The sequence below is a fragment of the Spermophilus citellus genome (genome assembly GCF_964194105.1).
Source record: "Spermophilus citellus genome assembly, chromosome: 5".
Classification (NCBI taxonomy): Eukaryota; Metazoa; Chordata; class Mammalia; order Rodentia; family Sciuridae; genus Spermophilus; species Spermophilus citellus.
Genome location: NC_138186.1, coordinates 111,636,380 through 111,660,774, shown reverse-complemented (window position 1 = coordinate 111,660,774; position 24,395 = coordinate 111,636,380).

Below are 24,395 nucleotides of genomic sequence, written 5' to 3'. Positions count from 1 at the left end.
TTCCAAATGTTTTTAAGCAGGTGACACCCCCTCCCTTCTCTCGGTTTCACCTCCCCCTCCCTCTTCCACATCATGTTCAGGTTTGGGATTAAGGTTTCTGGGTTTACTTTCTACTCTGGTAACCTCTCTTCCATTCTCTCTAGGTATCAGACTTTGTAATATTGAGCTTTAGAGCATTTATTTTGTCACCCACCTCTCAATTCTGCTTTTACTTGACTGTTTCCTTTCTGTGATGTGAGGAGATCAGAACTCCCTGCTAGCTCATTCCTGCCACCTTCCAGTCTCCTCTAATTTTCAATGCAGAGGTCTTTTACCTTCTTAGTCAGATTTATTTCTATGTCATATTTTCTGAAGTTACTCTGAATGAAATAGCTTTGTTGATTTTTTTCCCTGCCAGATACAGTATTATTAGAGTATAAGAAAACTATGGGGTTTGTATGTTGATCTTGCATCCTGATACTTTTCTAAATTTATTTATAAGATCTAGATCTAAAAGTCTTCAGGTAGAGTTTTTTCCTAGATATGGAATCATGTCATTAGGAAACATGTACCTTGACTTCCTCTTTTCCTATTTGTATCCCTTCAATTTCCTTTTCTTGCTTTATTTTTCTAGCCAGAGTTTCAAGAACTCAAATGTTTGCTTTCATATGTGGAATCTTGAGAGATAAAAGGAATGTAAAAAAGGTATGTCAGAAAAATAGAAAGGAAGGCAGTAGAGTAGATCAGAGGACTACAGGAAGGAAAGAGGAATGGGAAGGGTAATAATTGTGAAATGAAGTTGACTAAATTAGGCTGGGTGCATATATGAATATACAACAATGCATTCTAGTTTTAGATGTAACTATAATGTATCAACTAAAAAAATAAATAAATAAAAGGAAAACTGGTAGAGTGGAGGAAGGGGATCAGGAGGAAAAAGGAGGGGAGGTAGTGAATACTATTAGGGATTGAAATGGAGAAAATTTAGTTATATGTATTTATGGATATGTTAAAATAAACTCCATTATTTTGTATAACTGTAATAAAATTAAATAATAATAATAATAATAATAAAATACAAGTAGATGGAGCCACTTACTTGTATCTTTCTGTTCTGTCACTCTGTTATTCTTGGGAGTGAGAGTAATATCAAAAATGGAAGAAGAATAAGGAGGAGGAAGGTGAAGGAAGAGAAGAGAAAGAAGAAGGTGGAAAAAATAAAAGAAAAAAATGAAAAAGAGCAAGAAGAAGAAAACACTTTTTATTAGAAAACAAAAGTACTATTTTCACATGCAATGAAATACTGTAAGAAAGTAATATATATATATATATATATATATATATATATATATATATATATATATATTCTACATACACATTAAAATATATGTTTTTGAATATTGGGAGACAAATAAGTAGAGGTGAAAATGTAGGATTTCAAAATAACAATAATTAATGTAACACTGTAAAATTAAATTGCTAATTGCACTTCAAATTGTGATTTCTCAAATTATTTTTCTTTTGTGCTTTAATATTCTTATATTAATTATTTTCAAAGAGAATTGCATATGACTGTTCTATTTATATTTGAGTGCCTATGTTATTATCAATTTTAAATTTATGACATAAAAGTATTCAAATTCAGCTGAATAGTCAAATTAAATTTTATTTATTTTTATTTAGTAATAACCGTCATTTTCCACGTGTAAGCAATGCAATATGCTGTTGGAAGAAAGATGCGAAGAGTGAACTGACTTAAATGAGTTAATGCCACCTGTACTCAGACGTTTTCATTTTCATTCTTGAATTAGTTTAACTCAAGATTCTGGAAAACAGTCAGTGTAAACACATGCACAGAAAGACCCACTTTCAGTAAATCTATTACAGTAGTTAATAGTTTGAGATATAAGTTTTGATAAACTAAAGATTCTAATGTTATTATTGGAAACAAACTCATTGTCTCTGTACCTTAGTCTCTCTCTTGTAAAATGGAGACACCAATATGGCCCCAATATGGTTGTCTTATAGATTTAGTAATTCCAAAGTTTAAGACAGAGTGTGAAACAGTTTACTATCAATATTTTCATGTGGTATTCTGATTTCATTGATAAATTCTGTTGTTATTAATTTCATATTATTTATTTCTGTTTGCCTGCATTTTATACTATCACAAATTATGCTGTATTGCTTGAAAAGAGAAACTTAACTTTCTAGTCAAAAAATAATACTTCTTTACATTTTTTACTTTCTGCACTTGATACATTGAATTAAATTTTGTTTTCTTTCTCTGTGATTCACTATGCAGATATACATTTATTGTTCTTCCCTTTCTAGTTTATTTTAAAAAATGCTGAAGGTATTGGCTGTATAAATACTGAAATATGTGTAATGTTCTTAGAACAGTAAGTTTTGATCATACTCCACTTCAGCTGTAGAAAGAACATCATTAATTTACAATTTTACCCATGAAAAAGTGCATATACATATATCAAACATGAATGTATATTTGATACTACAAAAGTAAAATATAAAAATAATTATGTAAGCTTTATTTATAGAATTACTTATTTTTGTAAAACATATTGCTTATTTACTTATTGTGTAAAACATAAAGTATAATGAAATTTCATTACAAAATTTAAAATGAAATAAAAATTGAAAATTCAATAAATCTTTAAAAAAAACTTATATTTATTACTTCAACACTTAAGTAAGTTAAGAAACATGCCATTTTGGTTTGTATACCTTCTATACTGGTTTGTATACATTTACTGAATTATAATAACATTTTTCACTGTTCTTTTTTGTCCTTAAGGAAGGAATTGTCAAATGTTCACAGATAAAATTTCAAAATGTGATAATAGGAATCAAAGGGAATGACCAGGTAACTGTGTAACAGCAAGCAATGTAATAGTACATTTATTTAAATGATGGGAATTTTCAATATTAGATATTAATAAAAAATCAGTTCTCTATAGATTCACAATAAAAATGTCTTCTTATACTGAATTTTGCTATAACATGTTTTGCTGATTTTATTTGCTCACGGAATATACAGCAACTCAAAATAATAGTAGGGTTTTGGATTTGAGTACATTAAATTGTTGATTTCTTTATTGTATGAAAATTTACACTAGTAGGAATAATGTCCATCATATTGACACGTGCTACAAACATGATTTGGAGGTTATCAAACACCTCTGCTTTGTTTTGGCATTCCATCACCTTCAAGAGCTATTTATTGACTCATATATTCCACTACTATAAACATTATGCCTTATTTAGATAATGTATTGTGACAGAAAAAAATAAGAGCACTAGTCAATGAGTGTTTTATAGCTTGCAAGAGCTGCATCATATAATTTGGTTTATAAACATGCTGACATGTCTATTTTAAATAGGCTAATGGGGATTTATTTTTATTTATTTTATTTTTATTTTATTTCATTGTAAATTATATAAATAGATATAAGCTCATGAATCCTTACATTACAAAGCAATATATAAACTGTAGGTCACCTAACATAACATTTCATTCTCCCCATAGCTATACAACCTGTCTGCATCTTATGGTGATACACATGGGAAAATAGAGGTCGTGTTGTGAATAATTCTTTTTTTTAATTAATGGTATTGTTGTTTTAGTTTTTATTTCTTTTTTATTTCATTATTAAAAGCTTTAGTTACTCTGATGTATGTAGGGGTTCATAATGAAAGTAGGATTTTAATTCTAGACATTTACAAGCCTGGTAAAATCCCTCACAACATTTTAGTCTGTCTATTCCCTTGAGTGCTCCAGGAGGGACAAGCAGGACATCCTGCAGTCAGTATGGGGTAGGACTTAAGGACAACACCAACGGAGCCCCAGCTAAGGAGGCTTTTTCATCCTGTGAGGGTCTGTACAAATAAGCTTTTCTAATTTCTTCTGAACAATGCATTCATTTTCACTTGCTAAGGAGTAATACTGAGGATATTATTCCTTCTGCCTGAAGTATGACACTTCTGTCTTTTAATTATAACATCTGCTTTTCAGTCATCAGGGAAGATAGTAATTAATAACAGATGTTGTAAACAGTCCATATTTGATCTTTGGTTTACCACTACTCTTTTTTTTTTTTCTTAAATCTTAGTTTTGGAAGAGTAGCAAACACAGAACAAATCATTTCTTCATCTATAATTTCAGCTTAAAGATGCCTTATGGCTGGCCTTGCATAATGTATGTTTGAGAATGTGTTTCTTACATTAAAGCCCATAAAAAACTGGCATTTTCTGAAAATCTATTAGAAGTCAAACAGTTCTGAGGTAAAAAGAGTTAAGGAAATGACACGTTTGTTACAATTAAAAGTATGATTCGTTTTTATAGTTGAACATATAATATTCACATTATGTTTGTTCACACTTTTATTTCTAACACTTAAGACTATGTTCTATTTATTTAAAAAAAAAAAATTAATTGTTTAGTTTAAAATTTCCAGGAAAGCTGGAAAAATAGTACAGAACTTGCACTTCCTCTTTAAACTGTTATACAACGAGATGCTAATTTACTCAATGCATACCCTGTTATAAAAATGTAGTGTTTTCTTATTGTTTTTTCATGCAATTTCTATGGACTCTTCCTGAACATTAATATTGTTTTATACAATTTCTCTCTAAATCAGAGAGTTATCAATGTCTTCAAACTGAATAATTGAAATACCAAATTACTGAAAACATAGCAACACACACCACACACACACACACAGTAAGATAAAAAAAAAACTTTATAAGTGCTGACAACAAATATTACCATCAGGTTGATATGAAATGTGAATTCTGTTGAAGAGAAATGTAGCAGATGCTGTCTTTGCTCTACTAGTGTCCCCTCGGATCCACTTAACATCTCTGTGTTCATCAGCCTGACTCATGATGATCAACACCTAATCACAGTTAGACTGTGATCTGTAGTTTGGCAGAATATGCTGTGTTTATAAGCACAGCTGTGTGGAAGTGACTAGGATTTAATGTCCCTTTGGAGGCAGCCCTTGACCAGTAATGACTAAAGATATAAAACTATAATTAGCCTAGCCTTTTCACTCCACAGTCATTTAAAAGAATACATTTTATTCCATTCCCACGATTTTCATGTAGACTAGTTTTGGTAACGCATTGCAATAACTGGCTCAATAGCCCTCCGCTTACTAGCTGCTTCTGCTTTCTTAGGTCACTGCCTTCTCTCCTCTAGTGCTCTTTATCTCCCATGTTAACACCATGAGTTTAATTCTTCCCTCAGAATCTGCTTTTGGGGGCAGAGCATGAAGATCAATTAAGATAATATGCATCATTAATGATAATTTTACAACCTATAATGGAGACTCATACATTTTCTTCTTAGTTAAAACATTCAGTTTTCTGTTTTGTTATGATATGGTTATTACTTTTCCAAGAAATTGGCTATTTCAGTAAGAATTCTCTTTAACTTATCAAAATTAATTTTTCAAAATTGTTAAAAATTCTCATATAAAATAAAAAATGTAATCCTAAAGATTTATAGCTGTTCATGTTTTCTAATCTAATAGAAATAAACAATAAAGGGTCTACGGATGTGGCTCCATGGTAAAGTGCTTGCTTATCATGCATGAAGCCCTGAATTCAATTCCTAGCTCTGAAAAAAGAAAGGAAGGAAGGAAAGAAGGAAGGAAGAAAGGAAAAAAGGGAGGGAGAGAGGGAGGGAGGGGGCAGAAAGAAGAAAAAAAGAGAAACAGGAAGAAAGTTTGGATATGTATGAAATATAATTCAAGCTCTTAGTCACCTAACTGGAGACCCCTTGGTTGGGTCTACAAACAATATAATACCTGTCAAAGATATGAAACAAGTATAGATACAAAGTTTTAGTAATAGCACATTTGAGTTTTGATTTTTATGATATAAAAGTCATGATGACTCTCTTTCTTTATGAAGTTACATGTAATAGTTTGTTTAATATGAGGTTAAATGGAGGACAGGTGCCAAAACTATAAGCAAGTGAGGGCTAAAGTACCCATGGAATATTCGCAATCATAACTCTGAAATAAGGGAAATGAGAGCTGTATTTACCTAAGATTTTATGACACTTAAAACAGAAGGAGAGGTAGAAATGAATTGTAATCATAATAATGAAAAGTGAAATTGCATGCATTTAAATTCAGCCCCTTACCCAACTCTGTAATTTCTTTTCCTTTTCCTTTAGTATATGGGGAAGCAAGCACTTCTTATGAAAATTCATCATCAACATCAACATCAACTTTAAAGGTAGATGAATTTCATTTCTATTCTAAGTCATGAATTCAAGATCTGTAAATATGCATTGTCATCCCTTCTTAGTTTTAATGCACATACCTTTTAGGATACAAATTTCATGTTTGGTATGAAATTAAAAAATGGAACTGGCTATTCATCTCTGAATCTACCTACCATCTCTTTGCATCCCTTTTTGTCATCATATATGTGAAAACTAGACACTAATTTCCCATATTGGCTGACAAAATCTTTCCCTTGTCTTCTTACAATAGCCTAAGTTCTTCAAAATGACCACTAAATAGATTAACTTAATAGAATATAAATAAAAAGGAATCCATATTTCCTGCCCTTGGATAACTGCATTATCAGCTGGCAGTATAGACTCAGTAACTAGCTGATTAGAACATGTTCTTTTACATGGACAAAAATGGAAAGAAAGGTTTTTATAAGAACATTGTATACTCTTTTGTTAATATTGGATCTTTGCAAACAGGATATATTCTTTGTTGTTGATAAATGAGCTACTGAGAATCTTAAAATTCTACTTCACATTCTCCTGAATGGCTATTGCTTAATTTATGGTAACCTGCCATTCCTTATCTAACAGCTCTGCATTCAGTGTTTCACTTAATGGACTCCATTTAGCTCAGAAAATTTATGTTTCACATTATCATGTGTTTTGTTTTTCTGGTAAAACCGGCATCAAAATACCATAAAAGAGAGGAAGAAGAGACAAAATTCAAAAGAAAAATGTACTTGCAATCCTATAAGATATTACTGGTTTTATTTTTTTACCCCTTAATAAATAAAATGTCTAATATTGTCTTAACTTTTAAGGTGACCTTACTATACTTTAAATAATGAAAGAAAAGTGATTTATGGTGATGCATTTTATGCTATTACATTTGGACATGTATAAATGATGTGCAGAATTTCTATAATGCATCAATTTACCCATGTTATCTAAAGGTACAGTACCTTTCTCTTTTTGGCACACTATGTACTTCTGCTGTATAAAAATTACCTTAAGCCTACTTTGAACAAAATATCCTCAATTCACATTGAAATATCAGTACAATCTGGAAAGTATATAATGCATTTAATTTTATTCAGTGGAACAGAGCTCCTGATATACAGCTATTCTTCAAATAAACATTTAATAAACCAGTTAGGTGACTAGGTGACTAAGAGCTATTTGAGATATTCTGTATGCATTTGTTTAATAGCCATGTTATTTCATTTTCCTATTATTTTATATTATTATCAGTAGTTAAATTTAAAATTTTGCTTCAAAGATGGTTTTCTGGGAAAGTTCAAGCAACGTGATATTAAAGTCCAGATAATTTTTTCTAATTGCATGTGCTAGTATGTGTTACCATGCAACCATACAGATATATATATATATATATATATATATATATATATATATATATATAAAATAAAGGTAAAGCTATCTGTCATGTAAAGAGAGATGCATTGGTGATTTGTTATATATATATATATATATATATATATATATATATATATATACTGCAAATGTGTGTAAAATATATGTCTACATACCACATATATATTTATGATATATAGGCTATATATATATATATATATATATATATATATATATATATATCACATATATACTATGCTATATCAGTGTTTTATTATTTCAATCAGATAGATGTTACCACAATATGCAGCCATCTAGAAATATTCATGCCTGTAATTATCAGGTAGCTTCCCTCTGTCTTTCTGTCTTTGTAAATATAAAAAGGCTATTATTCAGGGTAACTTAAGGACAGTGAGGATCACCAAACCAGAGGAAGGGGAATAAGACTAAAGAATATTGTTGGGTTCGGGAATCAATATCATCATGACTTATTGTCGCCAATGAGTAGCTAGTTAATATCTAATTCCCCATCATCAAAGTTTATTGAGCTAGCTTAACAAGTTAGAAATATGATAGTTTTGAAATTGTGCATCTCTCATGAATTTATTGATTTAGGTTTGTTATGTATTAACTTTATAGGGATGTGGGTTTTTAAAGAGTTTTAAAATATCAGTTACATTTAGAATGCTACAATATTCTTTTAAGAAGAAAAATTGTCTTGCTTAATTCTATGCATTCTTGGTATTAAATTATATTCTGAAATTTTGGGTTAAAAGAAAATATACACATTTTTTAAAAATCTGGAAGTTTGATATAATTTTAAGAAGTGTCACCTAGTTATAATTTTAAATATAATTAATTCTAGTCTCAACAATTCTCAAGGTCTGTTGGTTAAGCTACCCTGGAGAAATGATTATTTAGTTTTTCAATTAAATTATTTTAGTGTTGGTTAGCTGATTCTTATTATGAGATAGAAAAAAAGATCTTTCCATTCATTATCTGACGATTCAAATAAAATTGACAAAGTTATTAATATCTTCTTTGGGGTTTCAACTGAATTAATTGGTATAACATTTCAGAGATCACTAAAACTACTCTAAAAATCTAAATTAACTTTCTATTTATACATATCATTTTGGAATATTTTAACATCATTTGAGTTTTAAGATTTTAATACCTTTAATAAAATATTATAACATATGTACAGTGAATATAAACCAAAATGAGATCAAGCCATAAAAATTTACCAGCAGATTCGGCTTAAAAATACACAAAGGAATTAAAATCAGTATACTATAGTGATGCAGCCACATCCAATGTCTATAGCAGCTCAATTCACAATAGCTAGACTATGGAACCAACGTAGGAGTCCCTCAATAAATGAATGGATAAAGAAAATGTGGTATATATACTCAGTGGAATATTACTCAACTTTAAAGAAGAGTAAAACCATGGCATTTGCCAGTAAACGGTTCGAGTTGAAGAATATCATGTTAAGCGAAAAAAAAAAAACAATCCCACAAAACCAAAGGCCAATGTTATCTCTAATATGCAGATGCTAATTCACAATAAGGCAGGTAGGCACTAGGGAAGAATAGTGTTACCTTAGATTAGGTAGAGATAAGTGATGGGAGGGAAAGGAAGAGGATGTGGTGATAGGAAAGATAGTAGAATGAACAGACATTATTACTATATGTATATATGTGACTGCATGACCAATATGATTCTGCAACATGTACACTCAGAAAAATGAGAAATTATATCCCATCTATGAGTTATATATCAAAGTGCATAAATACATTTGTATAACTCATTAAAACAAATTAAAAATTTTACAAAGAAATTACAAATACATGAATGCCAAAATTTCAAATTCATTCCTTTTTATTGTTATACTTTTATTTTTAAATTTTTAAAAACTTATTCTCATCTGTTATATATGACAGCAAAATGCATTTCAATTCATAATACACATATAGAGCACAATTTTTTATGACTCTGGTTGTATACAAAGTATAGTAACACTATTCGTGTTTTCATACATGTACTTGGTGTAATGATGTCCATCTCATTCTACCATTTTTCCTGCCCCTGAACCCCTCTCTTCTCTTCCCTCTCCTTTGCCCTATGTAAAGTTCCTCCATTCCTTTCATGTTCCCCCCCTGCATTTGCATTATGCATCAGCATCCTCATATCAGAGAACACATTCAGCATTTGGTTATTTGGGATTGGCTTACTTAACTTAGCATAATATTCTCCAAGTCCATCCATTTACTGCAAATGTCATGATTTTGTTCTCTTTTAATGCTGAGTAATATTCCATTGTGTATACATATATAACGGTTTCTTTATCCATTCATCTACCAAAGGGCATCTAGGTTGGTTTCATGATTTAGCTATTGTGATGTACTGCTATAAACCTTCATGTGGCTGCATTACTATAATATAGTCCTTTGGGTATAAACCAAGGAATAGGATGGCTGGGTCAAATATGGTTTCATTCCAGGTTTTACAAGGAATCTCCATTCTGCTTTCCACTTTGGTTGCACCACTTTGTGGTCCCATTAGCAATGTATGAGTGTGCCTTTCTCCTCACATCCTTGCCAACACTTATTGTTGTTTGTATTCTTAATAGCTGCCATTATTACTTGAGTAAGGTGAAATCTTAGAGTAGTTTTGATTTGAATTCCTCTAATTGCTAGAGATGTTAAACATTTTTTATATATTTGTTGATTGATTGAATATCATCTTCTGCAAAGTGTCTGTTCAGTTCCTTGGCTCATTTATTGATTAGGTTATTTGTTTTATTGATGTTAAGATTTTTGAGTTTTTTATATATCCTAGAGATTAGTTCTCTATCTGTTGTGCATGTGGTAAAACTTTAAATTTACTCCCATTCTGTAGGCTCTCTATTCACTTCACTGATCGTTTGTTTTGTAAAGAAGAGGCTTTTTAGTTTGAATCCATGCCCTTTATTGATTCTTGATTTTATTTCTTATGCTATAGTTCGCCCCCCACTTCAAGTTTTTTTTTAAGGTTATTATATGGGTGGTTTTCCTAGTTTCTCCTTCAGAAGATTTGTCATTGATGTACAGAAATGCCTTTGATTTATGGGTATTGGCTTTATATTCTAGTACTTTGCTGAATTTATTGATTGGTTCTAGAATTTTTCTGGTGGAATTTTTTGGATCCTCTAGCTATAGATTCATGTCTTCAAAAAACAGTGATAGTTTGAGTTCTTTTCATATCCAGATCCTTTAATTTCTTTCATCTGTATAATTGCTCTGGCTAGAGTTTCAAAAACAATGTTAAATGGAAGTGATGAAAGAGGGCATCCCTGTCTTGTTCCAGTTTTTAGAGGGAATGATTTAATTTTTCTCCATTTAAAATAATGTTGGCCTGGGGCTTAGCATAGATAGCTTTTACAGTGTTGAGATATGTTCCTGTTATCCCCAGTTTTTCTCGTGTTTTGAACATGAAGGGGTGCTGTATTTTGTTGAATGCTTTTTTTGCTTCTATTGAGGTGATCTTGATTCTTCTTTTTAAGTCTATTAATGTGATGAATTACATTTATTAATTTCCGTATGTTGAACCAATCTTGTTAGAGTCTGTAAACAAGTCAGGATGGCACCTGGCATTTTGCCAGGGGAATGTTAGAGTCTGTAAACAAGTCTGGATGGTGCCTGGCAAAATGCCAGAGGGAGTGGTTTGTGAAGTAAGGCCCGTGAGCCATTAAGTGTGGAGATTTCTTATTGGTTGACTGATGTATCTAGTTTATGCTAATTAAGATAAGCTGTGTGAAATATATAAATACCGCTCCTGTCCTACAATAAACGGCTCCTACTCCTGCTGTATCAAGGTACACAAGTTGTTCGTCACCCCCCAGTTATTTTGCCCAGCTGGCCGGGCTCCGGCACAATCTTGCATCCCTGGGATGATTCCCACTTGATTGTGTTGCAATACCTTTTTAATATGTTTTTGTAATTGATTTGCCAAAATTTTATTGATAATTTTTCCATCTATATTCATTAGAGATATTGGTCTGAAGTTTTCTTTCTTTGATGTGTCTTTTTCTGGTTTTGGAATCAGGTGATATCGGATTAATAGAATGACTATGGATGTGTTCCCTCTTTTTATACTTTATGAAATAATTTGAGGAGTATTGGTATTAGTTCTTCTTTAAATGTCTTGTAAAACTCAACTGCGTGTCCATCTGATCCTGAGATTTTCTTGGTAAGTAGGCGTTTGATGGTGTCTTCTATTTCATTGCTTTAAATATATATGTTTAACTTGTGTATACCATTCTTATTCAATTTTTGCAAATTATATGACAACATATTTGTTGATGCCTTTGATATTTTCTATTTTATTGGAGGACAAATTTTCAAAATAATTTCTAATTATCTTCTGTAATTCTGTAGTGTTTGTTTTGATATTACTTTTTTCATCAAGGATGTTATTAATTTGAGTTTTCTCTCTTTTTCTCTTCATTAGCATGGCTAAGGGTTTATCAATTTTATTTATTTTTTCAAAGAACCAACTTTTTGTTTTGTCATTTTTTTCAATTATTTTTTTTATTTCAATATTCATTGATTTCAGCTCTGATTTTAATTATTTCCTGTCTTCTACTGCTTTTGATGTTGATTTGTTTTTATTTTTCTAGGACTTTTAGGTATAATGTTAATTCATTTATTTGTTGACTTTTTCTTCTTTTAAGGAATGGACTCCATGCAATGCACTTTCCTCTTAGTACTACCTTCATAGGGTCCAAGGGATTTTGATATGTTGTATCAGTGTTCTCATTTACCTCTATGAATTTTTTCATCTCCTCTTTGATGTCTTTTGCAATGCTTTGTTCATCCAATAGTATATTATTTATCTCTAGGTTTTGGAGTAGCTTCTATTTTTTTTATTGTATCATTGATTTCTAATTTCATTCCACTATGATCTGATATAATTAGGGTAGTGGTAGTATCTCTACTTTTTGTATTTGTTAAGAGTTGATTTGTGATATTATATATGGTCTATTTTATACAAGAATCCATTTGCTGCTGAGAAGAAAATGAAGTCATTGAAGGATAAAATATTCTGTATTTGTCAGTTAAGTCTAGGTTATCAATTGTATTACTGAGTTCAATAATTTCTTTGTTCAGCTTTTGTTTGGAAGATCAATCCAGTGGTGAAAGAGGTGTGTTAAAATCACCCATAAATATTGTGTTGTGGTCTATTTGACTCTTAAACTTGATAAGAGTTTCTTTGATGAACATAGATGTTTCATTGTTTGGGGCGTATATATTTATAATTGTTATGTCTTGTTGATGCATGTTTCCCTTGAGCAGTATTAAATGCCCTTCTTTGTCCTTTTTGAGTAACTTTAGTTTGAAGTCTACTTTATTTGATAAGAGGGTGAAAACCACTGCTTGTTTCCATAGTTCATGTGAGTGATATGGTTTTTCTAACCCTTTTACCTTCACTCTGTGGATATCTTTTCCTATGAGATAAGTCTCTTGAAGGTAGCACATGGTTGTTTTTTTTTTTTAATCCAATCTGCCAGCCCTTGTCTTTTTATTGCTGAGTTTAGGCTATTAAGAATCTGGGTTATTATGGAGACATGATTTGTATTGCTGGTAATACTTGTTTATTTTTGTTATTTAATTTAACTGGGTTCCTCCTTTGATTGGTATGTGTAATACCTCACTTTGCTGATTTTCATTGTTATTTTTTATTTCCTCCTCATGAAATATTTTGCTGAGAATGTACTGTAGTGCAGGCTTTCTAGTTGTAAATTCTTTTAACTTTTGTTTATCTTGAAATGTCTTTATTTTGTCAAAACTAAAGCTGAATTTTGTGTGATATAAGATTCTTGGTTGGCATTCATTTTCTATCAGAGATTGGCATATGTAGTTTAAGGATCTTCTAGCTTTCAGGGTCTGGGTTGAAAAATCTGCACATAACCTAATTGGTTTCCTCCTATATGTAATCTGATTTCTTTCTCTTGTGGCTTTCTATATGCTAGGCATTCTCATTATAATGTGACTTGTTATGAATGTGTTGTATAAGCCTCTTCTATTTGATTTTCCAATTTATTCTTCATGTTTGGAAATTTTTTTTATATTATTTCTTTGAATAAATCGTTCATTCCTTTGATTTGTAACTATGGTGTCCTTCTTCCCACCAAATTAAATTTGGTCTTTTTACATTATCTCATAATTCTTGAATGTTCTGCTCATGATTTTCTACCATCTTTACTGTGTGGTCAATATTTTTTCAAGATTATATATTTTGTCTTCATTGTCTGAGGTCCTATCTCCCATGTGATCTAATCTGTTGGTGATGCTTTCTATTGAGCTTTTAATTTTGTTTTATTTTTTCTTTCATTTCAAGGACTTCTGTTTTTTGTTTGTTTGTTTTCAGAACTTCTATCTCCTTATTGAAGTAATATTTTGCTTCCCATATTTGCTTATGTAGCTTTTTATCAAAGTGATTTTTGCTGCCTATATTTGTTCTCTTATATCATCCTTTATTTCACAGAACATTTTAATCATGTATATCCTGTACTCGTTATCTGAGATTTCTTCTGAAAGTGCTGGCCATGGATTTTAATAATGTAGTATCTTAGTTTGTTCAGGGGAACTTTCTTCCCTTGTTTTTTCATATTGTTTGTGTGTCTTCCCTTCTAGAACTATGGATCTGAGCCATTATGGTTTTACCATCTAGGCTTACAGTGTCCCTGAATGTTTCCAATATCTCTCCTTTAAGGGAAAAAAATACAGATCCCAATACAAACAATATACAACCTTAAACCAGCTAACTGCTATTAAGACATGTATGGTTTCATCACAACATACAGAACTGGTAAGTTCAATTATTATCTACAGTATAAACTGTAGGTGTGCAAAAGGGTCTACAGTTTCTGATGTTGGACAAAGAAATGAGAGTGAGTTGTAGGATGAGATGTTGAGGGTTCAGGAGGTGAGGATGTAGAGTCATTAGATTTTAGAAAAAAATGAAAGAGCAATCTAAAGAAGCTGGTTAGTAGCAGGAGAAGGGGTAGAATGTGATTTTAAGGAGACAAGTAAGTGGGAAGACAGTAGAATACAGAAAACATACGTATATATTAAAAAAGTAAAAAAGAATATAACACCGCAGTAATATACTATTTAGACATCCCAGTCCTCATTAGTCTACTTCATGAAAAGTAGTTGGTTTCACAAATGTTGGGGATGTGATGGCAGGAGAAGAGAGAGAAAAAAAAACAAAATCTCAAAGAAGATACAAGAACTGTTTTGGGGGAGATAAATATCTTTCCACCTTCCCTTCTCATCCAATAAGTGGGCTTGTCTGTTGTTTGCTCGTATCTCTACCCTCAGGATGGTGAAGGTTATTAGAATGAGTTGATCCAAGGATGTCCTTTGGGGCCCCTTCATGTGATGTGGGAGCCTAGTCATATCTCCTTATATCATCTGTAGACCTTGCAATTCCCGGTCTTTAATTTAGTCCTAAACTGTATCTCACTCACCCCCTCCCTTTCTAGTTCCCAATCAGGAACCTTTCTCTACAGAGGTCTTGTGGGCTGTGCTTTGCGAGCTGTGCACTTGTCATGGAGAGCTGTTTTCTATTGGGCAGCTCAGGACCCAGTTTTGTGACCTGGTTTTATAAGCTACAGACTAGCAGCATAGCTCCAGGCAGTGTGCTTGGTTAGTGGCTACAGGGGAGAGGTGAGAGTTGGGGACTTATGGTACCTTGAGAATGCATATAAGCCCCAGCAGGTGTTCCAAGCTGGGAGTTGCCCCAATTAAAGATGCTAATGAAGGTGTTCCATGATGGAGGCAGCTGCTTTCAGCAGCAGGGTATCAGGTCAGGTGGGGCTGAGTGGTGCTGGTGGGTGGCATGTTCAGAGATGCAGTTTTGTGGCTGTCTCCAGACCCAGTGTGGTGTCCCCAAGTGCAGGCTACTGCATGTAGGGCACTGTGGCAGTAATTGCAATGCCCCCAGATAGAGGCGACCATAGGAGGCCCACGTTGGAAGATGGGTGTCCATATAGGAGTAGCATCAGGAGTTCTTCTGCACAGGCAGTGGCCAGGTGTCCTGCTTGGGAGTGGCATCCAGCATCCATGCACGGTTGAGAAACCAGGAGTTCTGGGCAGGTGCTAATGCCAGTGGTCTTACTCGGGCACCAGGAGAACTTGTGTGGATGAGTGAAAATAGGGCATGTGAAGATGTAGCAAGAAGGCAGACTTCTGCATGCCAGAAAGGGATTTCACCAGAATGAATCCTGCCAAGATGGATCTTTAACTTTTAGCCTCCAGAACAATGAAAAACCATAAAATTTCTATTGTCATGGCAAAACCAGTTTGTGGTATTTTGTTATGGCATACAGAGCCAACTAATGAGTGTCTATGATTGTTTCTCCATAACTGTTGTACAATTACATGTGGGTATAGGAACAGTAGGTATCTTGTCTTTAGTGTTCACCAGTTGAAATATCCCTGAGAAGGCACTTACACATGTGGACCTGATATAGACCATGGATATCTAAAGCTTGGGTGGACAGTCTTTGAGCTAATATTTAATGGGCCAGAACTTTGCTGGACTTGGGGAATGAATCAAACACTTTTGCACTTATAAATCATGTGAATTGTAGCCAATTAACAGACAGTGCCAGATTGCATTTTTCCCTGATTTAAAAAAAAAAAAAAAAAAAAAAAAAAAAAAAAACCTTCCATACCAGATGCTTTCCTACAATGGAACCTTTACAGTTCCATTAAAAGGGGCTTGATATCCTGTCCTTTTGAATATGGGTAGTCTGGTTACTTTGTTTGTACCCAAGAGAATGCTGGAGAAATGCTGTTATGTTTCAAGAATTAGTCATGAAAGGTATTGTAACTTTCATTTTGTTTCCTAGCACCCTACCTTTGGAGTCAAAAGCTATCACATAAAAAGTCCAGTTACACTTGTTCCAGGCCACATAGGTAAGGTGTTCTAAACCCTTCTGCCATGGAGTCTCTGAGCACAATGGAGATTATATCAAACCACAGTGAAACATCTTTCCACAAAATTTAATAGTTTTAATAAGAAGATAATAAGACTTTGTACAATATGATTAAAAAGCAACTTCTTTCAGGAACGTATAAGGGGAAAAAATTCAAGATAATGCTTGTAGATAACTGGAAAATATGTCTGGATTATTAATAGAAATATTAGGTTATGAGAATATTTTATATAATTGAATTTTATATGCCAATGGGATATATAGAGTTAAATATCTAATTGGTAGTTTTTAAGTTTAAGACTGAAACATGAAAAAGAAGTAGGGACCAAACCAAAAATTTGCTAATTCTCTTGTTATCTTAACTTTAGAATCCTTAGGGTAGCTTATTGATTGTGATAGAATGAGTGAGTATATACATAGAAAAGAGAGTAAAATGTGTTTATAGAACTGGAGGAAGGAAAGCTGTGGAAAATTGGAAAATGTGGGAATTTACAAAATCTTTGAAAATAAGTGAGTAAAGAGTTATAAGGATAGATGGGTGATCATTAGAGTGAAATCATGTGGAAAGAACACTTTTATTTAGTGCACTATTTCAAGATAAAAGTAAACAATAATAAAATATCACATGTTAAAATACAGATGATCTCCTCTAATAATGCAAATAAAGGCAAATAATGTATTTTTAGGGTATATTCCAGTCACAAAAATTCAGTAAATTTTATGTGCTGGTCACTTTGTTAGGCACTGGCAATACAAAGACCCTATCTTTCCTTTCAATGGACTTTCAATAGAACCAAAAGATATGTAAGTAAGAAAATGTAATATATTTCATGGTTAATATAACACATCTGTGTTTCATATAGTAGGATACATCAGAAATGGAGATCAGAAAATACTAAAATATAAATTTGTTAAAGGCATAGTACTCCTGGGATTCATCTAGTTTCACTAAACAGGGATATACCAGCAGGTGACCAGAGTTTCCCAACATTTAAAATAAGCCATGAGGACATAAACATATATCAAATAATAGAGTAGAGAGAGATTTTGAAGGTCCCATTGTGATTCTGACCTCAAGTGAGACAATTTGAAACTTGACTCAATTTACATTAAGATTTGTAACAGTGCCAGGTTGGGGATGTGGCTCAATGGTAGAGTGTCATCCTGCCACACAAGAAGCCCTGGGTTTGATCCCTAGCATTGCAAATAAATGAAGACATACAATTGTACTGCTTTCTTTGTAAATAAGCAAACAAAACAAAACAAAGCTTACCTATATTAAGGAAAGTTTGCTTGAGTCTACTGGCATTTTTTTTCATCCATCACTCAAATTTAACTTGGAAAACTTGCAGCTAACAAGAAAGGACATTACTATTGAGTCAGATGTTAAAATGAGTTTTATCAAAAAGGGGACTTGACCTGATTTTTCTAGTCACAATGTGAAGTTTGATTAAAAATTCAGGTGTATCAATAACTTGACATTTCCATAACTTGGAAAAATCCAATATAGTTAGAATATAGGTAATAAGTACAAACTTCTTTCCTTGAATGAAATTCCACCCAGGGCACCTTTACAGTCATCTGATTCTGTAGGTATCTTAAATTATATAAATGATACAGAAATTCCTTGGAAGTCTCTAAGATTATGTAACTACCTCAAAGTTGGTCATGAACACACACTGGAACAATGTTATAGTTACTGAAGATTCAGGGTAACCAAACATGAGGATTTAAATATTTTCCCTAGGAATAGTTTGAGAATTGTAATTAATAAATTGCCTTAATCCCTTTTAGGGGCAGAGAGCCAGACTAAAAGTTGTCTTTAATTCAATTTATCTTGCATATTTTAGGATTTCCTTAATTTCATCTTATTATAGGATTAGTGCTTTCATAATGAAATGAAAATACTTTTCCCAAATAATTCTTAATTCTTTCATATGATTATGCATGTACTTAATTTTTTGATGAAAACATACAAAATAAAAATATTCTTGAATCATATAAAAGTGCTAATTAATAACTATCTCTAACTCAGTGAAAAACTCACAAAGTAGCAATGAGAAAACACAACCTATTTAAAATATAAGAAGGATAGAAATATTTTAAAAAATAGGAAATTTCCTGTCAACTGAGTTAGGAGATTATATCTTGTAGCCAAATTACCTTCTGTTATAAACACTTAAAAACTTTTCTTTGCATGAGGTTTTCTTTTGCTTATGGCTTTGTTTTAAGTTAATTCACTATTTGACCACTTGACTGTGAAATCATATAATCTGTGCTGAAATGGGTAATCAAGCCTGTTTTATTATTCACCAAAGATACCTTTTAATGTTCCTAGGTTAATGGAATGCAGCACTTCATTTTATTATACTACATAAAAGTTTTGAAGGAAGAGAGCTAGCCCAAGAGTAGAGATTTGTTGATACAGAATATACATTGTGAAGTTAAGGAAGTGTTTAATAAGTAAGCTATTTGTATAGTGAACTAAGAAACCAAAAAATGAATCTTTGAGAGTCTCATCCAGTGTTTTCCCAGTGCAGTATTCTTCCACAGGCCTGTATTTTACCACAGACCTGAATTTTTTCACAGGCCTGAATTCTTCCAAAAATGGTAAATCCTTTACAATATGCATCTACTCATGGCTGTTTGCACAGTGCTGACTTATGCACTTTCTCCCAATTAGCAGAAACCTACCTCTCTGTACCTCAAGTTACAGATCCTGTTCTTTGGAGATACATAGCATATAAGTAATCTCACCCCTCCACAGTTGTCAAAAGGCATCATGGCACTGAGAAGATGTATTTTATTCATATTTTGCCCAAATTCAAAATTGTATTCATATACTTGCCCAATAGTATTTCCCTTTTCATGAGAAATTCTGTTTTATGTACAGTTGTACAATTTATCATCCAGTGTTCCTTGAGATGGTTTCCTCCTCCTTTTCTCTTTTTTCTCTTCTACTATATATGTTTTACTTTAAGCTCTTATAGTCCTATGCAGCCATAATTATAAGATTTGTGTAATTTTTATATGCATGTGAAATGAGAACAATTATACACATATTACACATATTCACTCACAAAACTACATATATATGTACACATGCACTCATATATCTAAATTTCTTTGTTAGTGTGAAATTTCTCTTCTTTTCATTTAACCTTTTCATTCATCCTAAAAACTATAGCTTTCAGTCTATTCATAATTTTGATCACCTTCCAGGGATGTCTTTTTTATAGAAGGCATATTGTGGGTAAGTGGGTGGGTGAGAAGTTAAAGGATTTGGTAAGCAGTTAAAATCTCTACCATAAGTGGATAAGGCATTTGTCAGGCTTCACAGGTTCTGTACAATAATTCATAATTTATAGTTCCATGTTGTTCATGTCCTTTTCTAATCTCCATCTCAAATTATGTATGAATCTTGCAAAGTAGTACATATAAATTCTGAAAGAAATATAACTAAATATAAATATTTCACTGTTAAAAAAAAGACTCTTAATTTTTTGAAGGTCTCATCTCTAGAAACTAAAGTATTTTATACCTCAAGCAAAGGAATTTGCCAGGTAGAAATGGTGCAGATAAACCTGATAGAGGTAGCAGAGTACAACTCTTCATGACCTGAAGCACTTGTTTAATTATTCACCATAGAGAATTAACTTCCTCTCTGTAACACTATTCCAGCTGTGCCTGAGACACTGCCTTTTATTGCAAACTTTTAAAATTGGAGGTTGCATATTTTTAAGGAACACATAGGAAATTACTCAATGTAAGACCTTTAGTAAGATCTTAACTGGGATCTACTTAAGAATAATGTATTGTTTTGATTCCAGGTGTGATAAATTAGCTGATTTTCTCTTTTCAGTATATTATATTGTCTCTAAGTATCTCAGTAAATATGTCTCTGACCTACCTACAAAACTCTCCCCAAATTTTTGGCATATCTAATAGACCATTCAAAACTCTTCCTAAAGGATGAAGATATAGTTCGGTGCTAGAGCACTTGCCTAGAATATAGGAAGCACTGAATTTGACTGGGAACCCCACAGAAAATCAAAAGCAACTTTTCTTGCCAACAGCAAGATACTTTAGGTGCTGGAGATACAAAGGTGGACATGACATCAATAATTCTGTATTGAAAACTTTACCTTCCAATGAAGGAAAAAGTGTAGAGAACCTACCACAAATCTAAAGTAGTTGCCATTTCTAACCATCCTATGGTTAAAAGTATTAAGAGGTTATGAAAACAATAGACAGATTTTTATTAGTTTTTCAGGGAACATATTTTAGACAATGTGACCTTTAAACTGAAATTGAACAAAGCAAAGGATCTAATCATGGAAAAAACATTGTGCAAAATGTATTATAAGCATAATTTTTGTGTGCTCACAGCAATTAATGAAGAGCAACTTGATTTCTGATAATTAAAATAAGCTTGGAATTAAGTGAAATTAGGCCACACAGTAAGCTATAGTAAGAATAGAGCTTTTGTTTTAAGTATAAGGGCAATTGAAGAGCCACTAAAAATGCTTAATTAGAAGGGAGTTTTATGACTTGATTAAAATTTGAGAAGGCTGATTTATCATTGTCTAATATTAGATTAGAAAAAGCAAACATGGAAATTTGGAGAGTGTTACTTTATGTAGTGATATAGTGTAAAAGTCCTAGATGAAGATGGTGGCAGTAATAATGAAGAGGAAAGAGGGGTAGAGACTGAAATACAACTTAAAATAAGATCCATACAAAAACTGTTTTTGACATTGATGACTTATGTACCTTTTCACCCTAATAGGCAGAAAAAAAAATCTGCCTCGCCATGACTTCCAACCAATGATTATTTTCTTTTCAGATGCAGAAAATATAAATAATCTCTCCCTCTGGCACCACCATCTATTTTAAATCTCCATATATTTCCTTGAACTCCATGGCTGAGAAATACAGGAATACAGGGTTAGAGAAAATGAAGACTCATGGATAATTTTGGGCTTTCTCTCTTGAATGATTCATGATAGTATTTTTTAATAGGGTGGATGTGAAGAAGGAAACAGATTGGTTACAAAATCAAGATTTGTATTTTATATATGTTAAATTCATGATACTTGAATTGTGATCTTTAGAAGACATCTGATTGAAGATAAGAGTAGTAATTTGTATATTCAACATTTGAGTTCAGAAAAACGGTTTTGGTTGAGAATATGAATTTGAAATCATCTGTTTAAAGATTATAGTTACATCTTTGGGAAATGATGACATTCAGTAGTGAGAGTAGTAGAGGAGATATGTTCCTAGGGTCAGACTATGAGTAATCCAACATTTTCAGACAGTGCCCAAAATAAAAATGTAGAACACCATGTATGACACAAATATGAAACTCCACATTTCTGAGCCAAACTCACCAAGTTATTTCTTCTGTACTGTCTACTTTGATTTTAACTTCTTTAACTAAGTCAAAATTTCATTGAAACCTTGTTTTGAAAACTCTTCTGGGCGGAGCTGAATAGATGTTCAGTAGGCAATTCTTTTTTTTTTTTTAAAGAGAGAGTGAAAGAGGAGGGAGAGAGAGAGAGAATTTTTTTTAAATATTTATTATTTTTTAGTTCTCGGCGGACACAACATCTTTGTTGGTATGTGGTGCTGAGGATCGAACCCGGGCCGCACGCGTGCCAGGCGAGCGCGTTACCACTTGAGCCACATCCCCAGCCCAGTAGGCAATTCTTTGAAAGGAAAAAGTGAAGAGCATACAATTGTAACTGTAACATGTCATTGAAGCAACTTCTGAACAAAATAGGAATATTGGGGAAGTAAAAATGAAGCCTCAGAAGTATCTCACTCCTTTTCACAGCATCTGGCTTGAAAAACTTAGGTGAGAAATATTCTACTGGGAGAAAAAGATGAAAATAGTTCATTTTCAACTCATGCTATTTCTTGGTTTTCTGGTTCTTTCATAAATATTGATTACATACTTGACGTGCAGAGGCAATAGTTTGCAATGAAATTAGTCAGAAACCATTCATACTAATTTAAGGAATAAAATGGGTCAAACAAAATTGCAAAATTGCTCTTGAGATATAATACATGTCACTATGGCAGAGAACAATAAATTTTATTTTATCCTCTGAAACTCTAACTCTTATTACCTTTTGACATATATTCAATTACTTAGAGTTCTATGAGTTTTACTGTTTAAATCAGTTTTTTTTGTATGAGCATAAGACTCATAAATCCACATATAATAATTGTTGTAAATAATTATAAAAATATAGCTAAAAGTCAAAACAACATGATAAAATATCATTAATATTAGTAATGTAGTATGTAAGTGAGGTCAAGTCTTTATACTCTGTTTCATGAAAAAAATAACCTGTGATAGACTTCCAAGCTATTAAAAATAAGTTTGTTGAAAGGTAAAAAATACTGATTATAAAGTTGTTTTTCTAAATAAAATGTTGACATTGTTAAATATGAACTCTTATTTTAATAGCTGAAGTTTTGATAAAATCTACTTTGTGAAAATGTGTTGTGGAAGAAGCAGTAATTTATCAGTACAGTGTTTCAGATTCAAATGAAAAAGTGAATGTTCTTATTTTAAGATAAAAGAAAATGCACTCTAACACTGCTCAATATCTTTCTTTTATTTAAACACTGATGTTGACTTAGCTCTAATTCTAAGCATCCGTATGTGGTAGAAACAATTTTCTAACTCAAATTGAACTTATATTTTATTTAATTGGAAAGAGGAAAAGATGGAAGGTGGAAAGAGAAAAAGAGGGAGAACCTGCTCAGAAAGGACTCCTAGGAAGAGGAGAAGGAGAGAATTATTACATTCTTTGTTTTCGTTTTTCCCTTATATTTTCTTTCACATTCTTCTGTAAATTAGTTAGCAAAATTAAATCTATTTTCCATTTAGAGTCTTTTACAAATTACGTATATAGGCTTGAGGAAATTATATATTATTGTTTTATTATAAGAATTAATTTAAGGAATGAAATGGGTTGAACAAAATTGCAAAATTGCTCTTCAGATATAATACATGTCACTATGGTGGAGAACAATAAATTTTATTTTATCTGGCATGAATCATGAGCAGCATATAAGCATATAAATATATGAAATTATGCATGACTTCATTACATGCATGTGTGTGTGTGTGTGTGTATAGAATGCATCATCATTTAATACAATTGTTATATCCTAAATGTTTTTATTCTCTCCAATGTCTATATATTGAAATACTAACTCCAAACCAATAGTCTTATGAAGTACGGTGTTTGGTAGGTGACTAGGTAATCAATCAGGGTGAAGCCATTCTAAATGATATGAGTGTCCTTTAAAATGATACACAAGAGAGTCCTCTCGTCCCTTTTACCATTTAAGGACACAGTGATGTCTATTTATGGATCTGGGAAGGAGACCCTCACCATTTATCTGTCATGATCTTGATCGCAGGACTTTCTAGCTTTTAGGACTGTTAGGGAAAAAAAGTATTCTTTAAGCCACCCATTCCATTTTAATTTTTGTTTTAATTGCCTGAACAAAGACCACTATTATGTGCATCACCTATTATGTGGAATCATATACTACTAGAAAAAGAGAAAAAGAGGAAGTCATCAAAAGAAATGAAATTTTATCAAGGTTATATAATCTGAAAATTTTAGATCAACAGACTTTCAAAATTATACATTTTTCTGAAATGCCAAAATAAATGAAATGATTCATTAAAATAAATGCTAATGTATGTAACACTTGAGTATATAACTTTGAATATATAAATTATTAAAAATTTAG